Raw genomic sequence first — 15,270 nt, 5'->3', positions numbered from 1 at the left:
GGAACTGATTGTAAAGAAATACATAAAAAGCTCCTCATAATAAAATGAAAAGTCACTTTTACTACATCTATTCTGCATACAACAGTGTTATGTATAAATGTTTAGAAATAAAACCAAATCATATTATAAAGTCTCATTTAAATTCACATCTAAATCTTTAAATCAGAGTTTTGGAAGTTTGACATTAAATGTTAAACTAATGGGGCGATGGTGGCACAGGAGTTAAGTGCTCGCCCTGCAATCGGAAGGTCGCAGGTTCGAGACCCGCTCAGTCTGTCACTGTCGTTGTGTCCTTGGGCAAGACACTTAACCCACATTGCCTGCTGGTGGTGGTCGGAGGGACTGGTGGCGCCAGTGCTCGGCAGCCTCGCCTCTGTCAGTGCGCCCCAGGGCAGCTGTTGCTACATCGTAGCTCATCCCCACCAGTGTGTGAATGTGTGTGTGAATGGGTGAATGACTGATTGTGTTGTAAAGCGCCTTGGGGGGTTCCAGGACTCTAGAAGGCGCTATATCAAATACAGGCCATTTACCATTTACCATTTAATAGGCAAAATCAGAATGCTTAAACAGATATCAAAATAAAATTTGGTTGAAAAATTCCCTGTGTAAGGGTCTGAGTTCTCTTGGTGGTAGCTTGAGTTCATTCACAGACTTGCACAGACAGATACACTAATAAATAAATTATTCATGGGCAGTTGGCCTCAAATAATCTGAAGTAAATGTTTAGAACATAGATCTGCTTTTATCTTGTTAGACACCCCCCATTTCTCAGCAGTTTGAATTTCTGGGTATTTAGATAAATATTTGATTTAAAACTGACACATTTTTCCACGGAGATCGGCCGTGGATTCATCTTCTGTCGGCATTCTAGAAATCAAAACTAGGAATCGAAAAAAAAAATACTTTGAACGATTCCGGGAAAACTAACAGTTGAAACCGGTTTCAATTGATGCTCGATGCCCAACCCTATGTATAAGTTGCTCCCGGCGGTCCGGAGGTTTGCGGTCAGAGTGGTGAGGTCACCGGATGTCGAAACCACGATTCTCAGAGATTAGTAGTTTCCTCTGAGTTTAGCTTCCCCGGACATGAGATGCAACCCGGGGTTGTCACGCAGGAGGGTTGGACCCAAGATGCAGAATACCCAAAATGACTCGAGGCAGGAGTGATTTGAGAAAATTCATTTAAGATGATGGGTAAAAATCCAAGAGTGCAAAACCAGTCTAATCTCAAACAACACTGACAAAATAAACAAAAAAGCTCACACATGAGCACGAACCTGGGGAAACTAGAGAGGGCCAGAACAACGCTGACACATACAACAATGGACCGACAAAACATTGAGACGCAGACAGGGTTATATACACAGGGCTGGGTGATTAGGAGATGAGGAGCAGGTGCGTGGGAGAGAGAAATGAGGAGAGAACGGTGAGATCAGTGAACTAAATGGGAAGGGAAAACCAAGCAAAGGAGGGGAGTGTGAACCAAAGTGACCAGGAGAAACTAATTAAGTGGGAGAGAAACACGTACAAAAGAAAGATAGACTAAATAACATAAATGTACAGAAAACTAAAGATAAGCAAACTAATACACCTGAAACTGGAGACACCTGGGGGGAAACCTGGAGGGGGATGGGCACTACAAGGACACAGAACATGACAGGGGTCTGCAGATTAGGCGTGAAGTCGCTCTGAAAAGAGCTGTTGTGTCTGTAATCACTTGCAGCGTCGCAGAAAGGTTTTGACTTAAGGTCAAAGGAGGTTGTGTCAAAAGAGACTTCTTTCCCGATTCAGCCAAATCGGGGCTCAGCTGGGAACCGAATTAATCGGGAAGCAATTCTTGTTTTATTAAACTACTTTGTTATGATTTCTGGCCAAGTTTGGCCAATCAGAATTTTGTCACGAGCAGAACTCAGAAGACCTGTGAAGACGCCAAACACAGTAAAAATATATAAAAAAGTCTTTATTTGAAGCAGAGTTACCAGAGTTGGGCGAGGCTGGAGACAGAGTCGGAGAGGAGGCGAGGGTCAAAACCAGATCGGACATGCAGAACAGGGAACAGGCTGGAGACGTGGTGGAGGACAGGCGAAGGTCGTGGAGTCAGGCCGAGTACAAGGCAGGGGTCAGGAGCAAAAACGAGGTCCGGAGGCTGAAATCAGGCAGGGTGGATGGCTGGAAGATCTACTGGCAAATGCTTTCAATAATCTGGCCATGACTGGGTAGCTGAATGGATCTTTTATAGCAGGAGAAGCAGGTGTAAGTGATGAGCTGAGGAGTCAGGAGCAGGTGAAGTGGATGAAGCTGATTACAGAAACAGGTCAGATGAATGGAGTTGATTGTGGTGCTGACTGAGGTTGCTAGGGAAAACAGGGCTTGGCTGTAGCTTGATGAGGGGACCAGGTGAGCTGAATAAGGTTGAATGAGGAGGCAGAGGAGGGTGAAGGATGGGAGTCATGACAAATTTGACACGTTTCTGAGTATTTACCAACATCCCTCAGAAAGCCACGCCTTCTTGCAAATACAAAGATGTTTTTAACCTTAATATGTGATATGTAATATGTAATAAAGTAATGTTTATGAGTGTAAACAATGATTAACTTGTTAAATCAAACACATAGTGATTTATGATATAAATGGATCATTGTAAGAACAATATTCATTTTAAATTCATTGACTTAAGCACAGATTATTCAAGCATTTCATTTAAACATCTTGTTCATTAATCACATATAATTATTGTAAGTGTATAACTATAAAATCATGGAATCTTCACTTATTCAGAGTGAAGAATGTTGACGTCTGGCCAGGGGGGCTGCCAGAGATTTTGGGCCCCATGAAAAAATATCAAGTAGGGCCCCCTGGGGGCTTGTCCATAGCTGGAGCTGGGGTTCCACCCTCCTAGATTCGAAGGGAGAAAAAATTATAATATATATACTTTATATTAGTGTTTCAGTTTTGCTTAATTATGTATGTCTACATGCATTCTTACTAATTTACATATCATTTTCACCAGCTGTCTCATTAAACAGTGATTTTCATTCAACAGAATTAGCAATATCACTGCTGGAAAAAGCAGGAAATGCACATGCTGAAAGGTGTTAATCTCCTTTTCCCCATTACTCCCTTGAAATGTGTGTATTTATTCTAAAATTTTATTTGATGATAAAATTCAAATTTGGATATCTAATTAAATTTCCATTTTGTGTCAAAGCTTTACATAACTACATTTTCAGCTGTCTTTCCTCTTGAAATCAAGTATTTCTGTATGACTGAAAAAAATTAAGGATTCACTGCTCACAAGGTGACATATTTATTAAGTCTCCATGGCTTCATCACAGACACAAAATGAATAAGCACACAGTTCAAACCGGAGTCAGTTAGGGTTACATAACATTTTAAAGTTGGACAATTTTGAATGAATACGTGTATAAGTCTCTAGAAACCCATTTTTCTCAACAACAATAAAAAACAGCTAAAAATATATTCAGCCTTGATTGTACACAGCAAGATTTATTATTTACAGTGATATAATTAATAATGCTCGATAACGATCAATACTAGATTTCATATTTTATTGTGTTCAATGTTATATGAAGTTCAATGTTATATGAAGTTTATTTATTATAATTATTAATAGCATTTGTTTCATTTTTGCTCTCTGATGAATTATTTGGAAATTATTGATTTTTGGTTTGTGTTCCAAAAGCTACATCAACAAATTACATCTTGTAAAACCTCCCATAATTCAGTCAGATTCAAAACATTTCATTTCAAGGTATTTAGTAGATGAAGAGGTTTTTTTTTTCTTGTATGGTGCACCTTCAAAAAGGTGCTTCACAGTAATAATCTCACAGTAATTTATGTTACATTAGCAGACTAAATAGCAATGCTTCAACCTGCCCAGCATCAAAAACAATCTTACATTTTTACTGATTGATATTTATAATTATCATTATGTGGAAAAACAATGTGTTTATCACCAAAAATAGCCTTTTTATATTCCTTTGTAATAGTACTGATAGAGAAGAGAGCCTTAAGTGATTCCCACAGACCCCCTTAAATGAGGCTGCTAGCTAACATGCTACATTGCTCACCTTCTTGAGGTTCATTGGGTTGTGAGGGGACACCTGCTGACATATCATCAGCTGCTGATTCTGGTAGGGACAAGGACGACAACCCATTTACCATAATTAGATGAAACATAGTTCCTCTCACTGTGGATATCAAAGCTAGCAAACAGGTTGAATTTAACCACTCACTAACTAAACCCACCTTTCTTTGAGAAAAACTTTGTGACATACTGACGCCCTCTCTTCTGTCTGTCCTCTTTCTCCTTTCCTTCTTTCCAAACACATTTTAATATGCTTTGATTCAATAGATAACAGTAATAGTAGGCTCCAGTACAGAAGAAAGTCATTAACAAAACCAAACAGAGCATAATGTGCTTAACAGCTTGTATTACTTTTCTGAACACATTGTTTCTTGTAACCACTGATAATTCAATCATTCCTTTCAATAAACGTTTGACACATAAAAAATACACCGAGCAAAATGTACATAAACGTGTATATTACTGTTTATACTAGATTATTTACTGTAAACGCTGTGATTAATCAACCAGTCCTATCTTTAATGAACTTTTGACGCTTGAAAATAAAACAGTCAGCTGAGCAAAATGTTCTTAAAAGTGTGTTACTTTTTCTGTACTAATTATTTCCTGTCTTAATATCAGTAAACTTTTCACTCATGAAAAAAATGTGAGCAAATTGTGGGCTATAAACAAGTATTCTACTTCTCAGAATAGATCATTTCCTGTACATGCTATGATTAATCAACCAGTCCTAATTTTAATGAACATTCAACACCTGAGATGGTTCCGTTTGACAGCTACAGAGTTTGGCATTTAATGTGAGCTTTGGGCTTGTAACTCCTGGGCCAGTGATGGGATATCAGGCATGATGTTGGTGACAGCCAAACGAAAGTCACTGTGCACATCAAGCCTGTTGCGTGCTTTTGACTTGATGGTGACAAGAGCACTGAAAGCAGTCTCTGAGAGGTATGTTGTTGCAAACGGCAGGATGAATCTGGTCGTTGCGTGAAGCGCAAGTCTTGGAGCAACTCCATGTCCTTTCACAAGCCAAAACTGCATGTATCCATATTCCTCATAGAATTTCTTCAAGAGAGAATTTGACTTGATGTCCATAAGCTTGTCCTCAGCCAGAAGATATTCCACATCCTCTTCTTTTGCAAGAAACCGGTCCATCACCCATGTGTCTTTTGTGACATGTTCATTTATGTCTAAAAATCGGGATTTAATCTCTTCTTGCAGCTGCTCCATGTGCTGGGTGAACTGGTGGATCAAAGCATCAGATAATCCCCCCCCGCTTGTTTACTTAAAGAGGGAAAGGGCTGTAGATCCCTCTTCATCAGTTTGTTCTTTCTGTACTCCACTTTATGCACAAATGCATCCACTGCTTCTTTGCACACCATTATAGTGGTCTGTGCACCCTGCATGTGTTTGTTTCATTATGGAGACTGAATATGCTGCCAGGTATGATGCTTTAATTAGAAATCCATCTGTCAATTCTTCCAGTAGTTTCTGGTTGTGAAGGGTCAAAAAAATCTCTTATTGGCTTTTGAAGTTCCATGAAACGCTCCAGCACTTTGCCCCGTGACAACCAGCGCACCTCCGTATGGAGGAGGAGCGTCTGGTGCGTCTCGTCCTCATCTGTGCAAAGATTCGTTTATTTACTGGACGAGCTTTAATAAAGTTAACAATTTTCACAACAGTCTTTAACGTTTCATTTAGTTTCTCACAGAGATGTTTGCTGGCCAGGGCTTGTCTGTGTGTCATGCAGTGAAACACCAGGCAGTGGGGGGCTTTCTCTCTCAAGCGGCTGTTGAAGCCTTTATTCTTTCCCATCATAGAAGCAGCTCCATCTGTGCAGCATGCCACAAAATTATTATAGGAAAGATGATGTCTGGTGAAATATGTGATGACAACACAAAAAATATATTCTCCTCTGGTGGTGGTTGTTAGATTGACAGACGTCAGAATGTCTTGTTTCAGTTCATTTTTTTCTATGTACTGCACATTTACGATCAGTACCGCCTCCTCTCCTACAGTGGTGGTTTCATCAAGCTGGATGGAAAACGGACTAGCTTTGACACTTTTTATTAGAGTGTTCTCAACATTTCCAGCCATTCTGTCAATTCTGTCTTTTACCATGTTGTTAGACAGTGGCACTGTCTTGAATTTACTGACAATCTGAGATCCACACATTACTTCTGCCATTTTAATGCATGCCAGTTTAATAAGTGTCTCTGCTATATTATGAGGCTTTTTAGCTTGTGCAACAAGAAGAGTGCACTCAAACGATGAAATGGTTGCTTGCTTTTGGTCACTTCCAGCTCTGGCAAAACTTTCCTTGATGTTCTGGGGGTCTGTTTGTCATCACAGTTTCTTTTTTGCCAAGGAAAAAATCCCTGGGTTTACCCACAGTATCTGGGTGTTTGGTTGTCTGATGTCACTTCAGTTTGCAGGGTTTCATACTTTCATTAGCTAGTTTCTCACCACAAATTACACACTCAATTTTGACTTTGTCCATTGACTCAATAAAACCAAACTCCAGATAGCTGTCTTGATAAGTCCTTCTTTTCTTTCTGAGACAATCCATATTCTCTTCTCTTTCACGCTTGGCTATTTTCCCATCCTCTTTGGATAGCTTCCAAGCTAGCTCCGTTCTGGGACCGTTCTGTTACGCTAGTAGCATCGTTGTCAATAAAGTGATTTCAATTTTCTTATTAACTCAATAGGGCTTGTGATCACACGTGATTACGCATAACATTCTGGGATGTGCGCAGACAAGTTGGAAGCTTGACGAGTGTAAACAAACTGTGAAACAAAAGGTACTGTCGCAGAGAAGAAGCAGATTTGGGTGAAAGAAAGTGTTAAACAACATTATAAAATCCCAAAAAGGATGCGGATTATACAGGGTTATACAGTAATGCGTTATATAAAGACGTTGGGGTCCAGTATGAGGACAAAATCAGCGTTATAAATGGTTTTGATCCACATGAAAGACCCAAGACCGGAGCACTGATGACATATTGTTGCAGCTGCAGTTCTGCATAACGGATATTTTCAGCTTTCTTGTTTGTGGTGTGAGAGGATGTAAACGTACGGATGAGAGGTAAAACTTTTATTTGCTGGTTTTTATAGTAAAACAATCCAAATCTTCATCTCAGCAGGAGAAGTTGTGTTATATGTCAGCGCACCGCATTAGTTTACCGGTACATGCGTGTAGCCTCTGTGTGTGTGTGCATGTCGCGGTTAAAGTAAAGAAATGATGCATAAAAACGTACACCATCTGTAACTTACCAGATTGGAAATCATCCAGAAGGTGATGTTTGGTGGTCTTACAGCTGCGATCCAAGTGAGCTGACAAGACTTTGTTATGCTAGCTACTTGGTCTCCGTGGTTTTGCCTCCAAGCAGGAAAACGGTGAAAAGTTAGCTTGTTTTCCACCTTTATGCTCCTGGCGATCACGTGTCAGCCCACAACAAAGCACCGACTTACTATAGTTGTGTAATATAACCGATGAATTGAATAATAGATTAATTTAAGCCACAAGAACGAGCGCGCTGTTTACAGTAGTAACAAGTAAGGGCCGCTGCATCGGTGATGATGTCACGATCACAGGCCCTATAAATATTACAAAACTGTAAAGATTTAGTATGTTACACAAACATTAATTAAATGTTTAGAAATTTTATTTAAGCTCTAATTTATTTAGTAAACATTAAATAAAAAATAAAATAAATGAAGTTTTAACCCCTTAAAGTGGAGAGGTCCTGGCGACCCAATGAAAGACTTTGGCTCCCCCTTGTGGGGGTCAGGACCCCAAGGTTAGGAACCACTGTACTAAAAGACTAGCCTGGCAAGCCAGACTAAATAAATGTATTATTTTGTCTGGCCACGCTCCATTGACGGCTCTCGGTTGTGGGGCGGGTTCTACCGTTGTCTTTCAAATGATCTCCGCATTCCACTGGACAATGAATGTGACATACTCTTGTTTCACTCTGTTGCATCATCCCACCCACCAGGCATATAGAGTGCCCTGATTGGCCCACAAAGCGGATAAAGCTCTGTGATTTGTTCACTAAGCAGATAGAGCACTATGATTGGCCCACCATTATGGACCAATCACAGCTCTTTATGTGTTTGACACCCCTCTAGGGAGCTGTGATTGGCTAGCCAGAGTCCTGGTAGGAGCTGTGGAGGTTCCAATGGAGCATGCCTAGACCAACCTTTGCAAAGCAAGAATTTGGTCTAGTTCACTAGGCTACTAAAAGACTGTTTAATGTCTTAAATGAGAAAAAATACTGCAAAGTAAAGTACTTGTGATTTTTAAACTTAAATTTTTTTTATTCAACTTTGAAACTTTTTTGGGCCCCTGACAGCTGTGGGCCCTTAGAATTCTTTCACCGCTTTACGCCGCCCCTGCGTCTGGCTTTCACAGAGAGTGTAGGACCTTGGGAGAGAATGTTTGTTTGAATGTTTTGTCTTCATGGAATGTCAACACGTGCTGAACAGAACCTTCTGGAAGGTCAAATAGAAAGTGGATTTATGCTGTAGATAAAGGTTATTATGTTGATCAATACATAGGTGAAAATTGACCCTTTTGGACATTACAACTCCCCCCCTTTCCAAGGTCACGGGGTCATGGCAGAAGACCACGAGGCATTGGACAATCTTAGAGGCCCTAAAAACTCAGCAGAGGAAGACAGAGTTAGTTCCCAGGCACTGAAGCATCAGGAGTGAGGAAAAGCAATCCCCCACACAGAAGAATAGTCAATAGAAATCCCAATCAGGAAATAGTAATCCCACTTAGCGAAGTCCGCAGGCAGGGACCACGATGAAAAGGATACCAGAGCCATTAACAGAAACAGACCAGGGGCCTCATTTATCAAGGTTCCTTAGGCAGAAACGGGGTCGGAAAACTGTGTAGCGGAATATAGTTGGTATATTCTTACACTTTATTAAGGTCTAGAAATTAATCTTACCTTAGAATCAGAAGAGGTTGTTTTTACCACAGGGAATTTTATTCAAACACTTTGTATTGACTTAGAGACAAGAAAAGAGAAATATGGGACTTTTAAGAATATTTATTTTTATAATTATTCGAAACAATCACCAGGACTAACTCTCTAATGATGGATGAATATGGATGTGAGCTGAAGTGTTGGTGTGTGTGTGTGTCAGATCAGAATCTCCATCTGAAGCGAGGCGAGTCTGGGTGTAAGATGTTGTTTTGACTAACTAACCACGAGAGACCTCAGAAGGAAGAGACATGAAACGCCATCTATGTCGGACTACTTACCTTCGGAGACTCCCATGTTAGATCCGGAATGCCAGGTCCTCTGACCAGGGCCGTTGCTTGCTATTTTGGTGCCCTAAGCACAAAGTCTTCGTGGTGCCCCCCCCCCCCCCCCCCCCCCACACACACACACACAGAAACAACAACACAATCACTGGCATGTGACATGACTAAATTCAAATCTATTTAACCTTTATTAAGAACTAGAGAGGCACAATATACACATTTTATACACAACTAGAAAATTCTGAATATGAAGGGAGGAGGTTAGCATAATGGACTTTTTTCTTCAAATTATACCATCAGCAGCTGATGTTCCTCTTGGCCCGTAAATGTTTATGAAATATATATCAACATAGAGCAAATACCTAATTTGAAAATAGGTTTGTCTAATTTTCGTCTCTCGTCTCGTCTTCCTCCGCTTATCCGGGTCCGGGTCGCGGGGGCAGCATCCCAACTAGGGAGCTCCAGGCCGTCCTCTCCCCGGCCTTGTCCACCAGCTCCTCCGGCAGGACCCCAAGGCGTTCCTGGACCAGATTGGAGATGTAACCTCTCCAACGTGTCCTGGGTCGACCCGGGGGCCTTCTGCCGGCAGGACATGCCCGAAACACCTCCCCGGGGAGGCGTCCAGGAGGCATCCTGACCAGATGCCCAAACCACCTCAACTGGCTCCTTTCGATCCGGAGGAGCAGCGGTTCTACTCCGAGTCCCTCCCGAATGTCCGAGCTCCTCACCCAATCTCTAAGGCTGAGCCCGGCCACCCTACGGAGGAAACTCATTTCGGCCGCTTGTATCCGCGATCTCGTTCTTTCGGTCATTACCCAAAGCTCATGACCATAGGTGAGGATTGGGACGTAGATCGACCGGTAAATCGAGAGCCTGGCTTTCTGGCTCAGCTCCCTCTTCCCCACGACAGATCGGCTCAGCGTCCGCATCACTGCAGACGCCGAACCAATCCGCCTGTCGATCTCCCTATCCCTCCTACCCTCACTCGTGAACAAGACCCCGAGATACTTAAACTCCTCCACTTGAGGTAGGACCTCTCCCCCGACCCGGAGGTGGCAAGCCACCCTTTTCCGGTCGAGAACCATGGTCTCAGATTTGGAGGTGCTGATCCTCATCCCAGCCGCTTCACATTCGGCCGCGAACCTACCCAGCAAGAGCTGAAGGTCAGAGCTGGATGAAGCTAGGAGGACCACATCATCCGCAAAAAGCAGAGACGAGATTCTCCTGCCACCAAACTCGACACACTCCACACCACGGCTGCGTCTAGAAATTCTGTCCATAAAAGTGATGAACAGAACCGGTGACAAAGGGCAGCCCTGGCGGAGTCCAACCCTCACTGGGAAAAGGTCCGACTTACTACCGGCTATGCGGACCAAACTCACGCTCCTCTGGTAAAGGGACTGAATGGCCCTTAACAGAAAGCCACCCACCCCATACTCCTGGAGCGTCCCCCACAGGGTGCCCCTGGGGACACGGTCATAAGCCTTCTCCAAATCCACAAAGCACATGTGGATTGGTTGGGCAAACTCCCATGCCCCCTCCATCACCCTTGCAAGGGTATAGAGCTGGTCCACAGTTCCACGGCCAGGACGAAAACCACATTGCTCCTCCTCAATCTGAGATTCAACTATCGATCGGACCCTCCTCTCCAGTACCTTGGAGTAGACCTTTCCAGGGAGGCTGAGGAGTGTGATCCCCCTATAGTTGGAACACACCCTCAGGTCACCCTTCTTAAAGATGGGGACCACCACCCCGGTCTGCCACTCCCTAGGAACTGCCCCCGATGACCACGCAATGTTGTAGAGACGTGTCAACCATGACAGCCCTACAACATCCATAGCCTTGAGATACCCAGGACGAACCTCATCCGCCCCCGGGGCTCCGCCGCTGTGTAGTTGTTTGACTACCTCAGCAACTTCTGCCCCCGAGATCGGACAGTCCATCCCCAGGCCTCCCAGCTCTGGTTCCTCCTCAGAATGCGCATTGGTGGGATTGAGGAGCTCCTCAAAGTATTCCTTCCACCGTCCGACTATAGCCTCAGTTGACGTCAGCAGCTCCCCATCCCCACTGTAAACAGTGTGAGCGAGTTGCTGCCTTCCTCTCCTGAGGCGCCGGACAGTTTGCCAGAACCTCTTTGGAGCCGATCGATAGTCTTTCTCCATGGCCTCACCAAACTCCTCCCACGCCCGAGATTTTGCCTCGGCAACTGCCACTGCTGCACCCCGCTTGGCTATCCGGTACCTGTCGGCTGCCTCCGGAGACCCACAGACCAGCCACGCCCTGTAGGCCTCCTTCTTCAGCCTGACGGCTCCCCGAACCTCTGGTGTCCACCAGCGGGTACGGGGGTTGCCACCACGACTGGCACCGGCCACCTTACGACCACAGCTAGCAACAGCCGCCTCGACAATCGCAGAGTGGAACAAGGCCCACTCGGACTCAATGTCCCCCACTGCTCTCGGGACGTGGTCAAAGCTCTGCCGGAGGTGGGAGTTGAAGACCGTCTTGACAGGTTCTTCTGCCAGGCGTTCCCAGCAGACCCTCACTATGCGTTTGGGTCTGCCAGGTCTACGCGGCATGTTCCCTTGCCATCTGATCCAACTCACCACCAGGTGGTGATCAGTTGACAGCTCCGCCCCTCTCTTCACTCGGGTGTCCAAAACATACGGCCGCAGGTCAGATGATACGACTACAAAATCTATCATCGACCTGTGACCTAGGCTGCCCTGGTACCAAGTGTACCGGTGGGCATCCTTATGTTCGAACATGGTGTTCGTTATGGCCAAACTGCGGCTTGCACAGAAGTCCAATAACAAAACACCGCTCGAGTTCTGATCAGGTGGGCCGTTCCTCCCAATCACACCCCTCCAGGTCAAGCTGTCATTGCCCACGTGAGCATTGAAGTCCCCCAGCAGGACAATGGAGTCCCCTGATGGAGCACTATCTAGCACTCGTCCCAGGGACTCCAAAAAGGGTGGGTACTCTGAACTGATATTTGGCCCATAAGCACAAACAACAGTCAGGACCCGTTCCCCGACCCGAAGGCGCAAGGAAGCTACCCTCTTGTCCCCCGGGGTAAACCCCAACACACAGGCAGAGAGTCTCGGGGCTAACAAAAAGCCAACCCCAGCCCTCCGCCTCTCACCCGGAGCAACTCCAGCAAAGTAGAGTGTCCAACCCCTCTCCAGGTCTCAGGTTCCAGAGCCAATGCAATGTGTCGAGGTGAGTCCGACTAGGGTTGTCACGGTATGAAAATTTAACCTCACGGTTATTGTGACCAAAATTATCACGTTTTTCGGTATTATTGCGGTATTTTTTAAACGGTGTTGCATATGTTCAGAAAGCATTGATAGTCCTGTTCTACACAAACTGAAATAGTTTTGAAAATGTTTAACAGTGTTTATTAAACCTAAAATAACACAAAGCCTTAGCAAAAGTGCAACTTTTCACAAGTAAAGGAACAAATAGCTTATTTTTCTGGAACATGTTACAGTAGTCAGTGCAGGTTTAAATTATACAAATCCAAACATTCAAAACATAAACAATATGTAAACAAATCAAAGAAACACCACTTGTTTTCTCATATACTTGTTTTCTTCATTATCAAAATGAAAATCTAAAACTCCAGTCCACACTTGACTTGAGCACTGTCCAAGTCAACCTTAAAAATATGTATTTAAAACAAATAGCCACTTTAAACAAATTACTAAAATAACTACTACACTATGTAATCAAATCCAAATGTTCAAGTATAAATGGCATTGAATAAGTAAACAAATCAATGACAAGGAACTAATTGTATATTTCTCTTCATCATCAACAAATAAGATGCTTCATCCAGCAACAGGGTGTCCGTGACACGGTTTAAATGCTGGCAGAGGACGCTGCGGCTGCAGTATATAGTGACTCGTTGCATTCTCCCTCAACCAAAAGTCCTCACGTCATGCATTTCAGCTAAAATGCTAATGTTAACTTACCTTGCACTGGCTGTAGAGACGTGGGTGATCGTCACACAGATGTGCCATTAGATTCGAAGTGTTACCTTTTGCAGACACTTGTTTCCTGCACGTTCTGCAAACGGGATAGCAGTCTTCTATTAACTGTCCCTCAGCGTTTTTCAGAAATCCCAAATATGCCCATACTTCCGATTTAGTCTTCTTTGAGGGCGGATGGATGTCCTGGGCGCTGCCGTCTCCTCCTTCGGCCATTATTTCAGCTTCAAAGTTTTGGTGCCGTTGCAAACTAAAAAGTGCGTGTGCGCGCCGCGGGAACTTCAGCTGAAGCGACGGTGGCTGGTAAGGGTCATCGCGCCGAAACCGCGGCCACGGTAAACCCACCTAGATAATATAGTTTTTTAAAAACTGGACGGTTATTTTTATTGTCAACTTTTTTACCGGGGTTTACCGCTATACCGGTTACCGTGACAACCCTAAGTCCGACTATATCTAGCCGGTACCGCTCAACCTCTGCCACAAGCTCCGGCTCCTTCCCCGCCAGCGAGGTGACGTTCCATGTCCCAAAAACTAGTTTTCTTGTCCGGGGATTGGACCGCCAAGGCTCCCGCCTTGGTCTGCCACCCGATTCACATTGCACCGGACCCTTCATGTTCCTCCTGCGGGAGGTGGGTCCACAGTTGGACGAGCCCATGTATCCGGTTCGGGCTGGGCCCGGCCGGGCCCCATGGGCGAAAGCCCGGCCACCAGGCGCTCGCTCACGGGCCCCAACCCCAGGCCTGGCTCCAGGGTGGGACCCCGGTAACCCTCCGGGCCGGGTACTCCGACTCTTCGTTTTAACCACCATGAAAGATCCTTCGAACCGTTCTTTGTCTCACCCTTCACCTAAGACCAATTTGTCATGGGAGACCCTACCAGGGGCACTAAGTGCCCCAGACAACATAGCTCCTAGGATCATTAGGGCACTCAAACTCCTCCACCACAATAAGGTGACGGTTCAAGTTGTTTTGTTTTTATTGAACTATTTTCCTGTCCTGTCTGTCTCTCATCTTCCTGCATCTCCTCTAAACTCTCCAGAAAAACTGCTGCCTGGATTCTTACTTTTTCACCTCATCGGTTACTTTTGAGCAGATCAAAGGGATCTCCTGACCACAAAGTGGAGTGCGCGATTCGATGCTGCGTCAGTGAGGTGAAATCACCGCAGCACAGGTGATGAGCTCCGCAGCAGAGCGCTTCAGGCACAAATAAGACAGAGAATAGAGAACATGTGCGGACATGAACGATCGTGTGCAAATTTTGGTTGCGCCACTTTGAGAATGGACCATGCGCTGGACGCAGCAGCCTGGATCGCTGCGCAACAACGCGCTGTGCCGCTCTCTGTGCTCTCTACTCAAAAGAGTCCATAAATTATGTAATATAGGTAGAAAACTTTTTTCCGTCTCCCCTGGATGTGTAGGATATACAACTCCCCCACAATTCGATCCCTGCTCCTGGATGAAGAGCCGGACATTTTCATCAGAACCCCCAGTCCGGACGCCCGGACAGAGTGAAAAGTGGACACGGTCCATCTCCTTTCCTTTTTGTATTGTTTTCTCTCTGTAAACATGCTGTTAACTTGCTTTGCACATCTTCTAATTGAAATCTGTCTTTATCATATATATATTATTTTTCATAAGCTTGCGTTTGGTGCCCCTCCCCTGGCGTGGTGCCCTACGCACTATGCGTGGTGTGCGTGTGCGGAGCGCCGGTGCTGCCTCTGACCCTCCTTTGGTGCTGGAACTGATAGCACAGCATCTGCAGCACGACAAACCAGTCTACAGATAGACTCCCGGTAGCAACGGCAGGTGTCAGCGTCACGTAGAGAGTTCAGCTTTTATTCTGAAGGAACCGTTGTCTTGTTGATAAACGACAGAATTTTCCAGCTTGACAGTTCTCAGC

The 15,270-nt window shown here is 44.6% G+C and overlaps 1 protein-coding gene across 3 annotated transcripts in view; it reads left to right on the top strand.

The window, feature by feature from the left end:
* atp7b (ATPase copper transporting beta) overlaps positions 1-15,270 on the top strand; it is a 272,095-nt gene that overhangs the window by 661 nt on the left and 256,164 nt on the right. The window lies entirely within an intron of this gene.

This window comes from Nothobranchius furzeri, chromosome 1 (genome assembly GCF_043380555.1).
Source record: "Nothobranchius furzeri strain GRZ-AD chromosome 1, NfurGRZ-RIMD1, whole genome shotgun sequence".
NCBI lineage: Eukaryota > Metazoa > Chordata > Actinopteri > Cyprinodontiformes > Nothobranchiidae > Nothobranchius > Nothobranchius furzeri.
The sequence above is the reverse complement of the archived record's forward strand: the minus strand, read 5'-3'. Positions and strand labels throughout refer to the sequence as shown.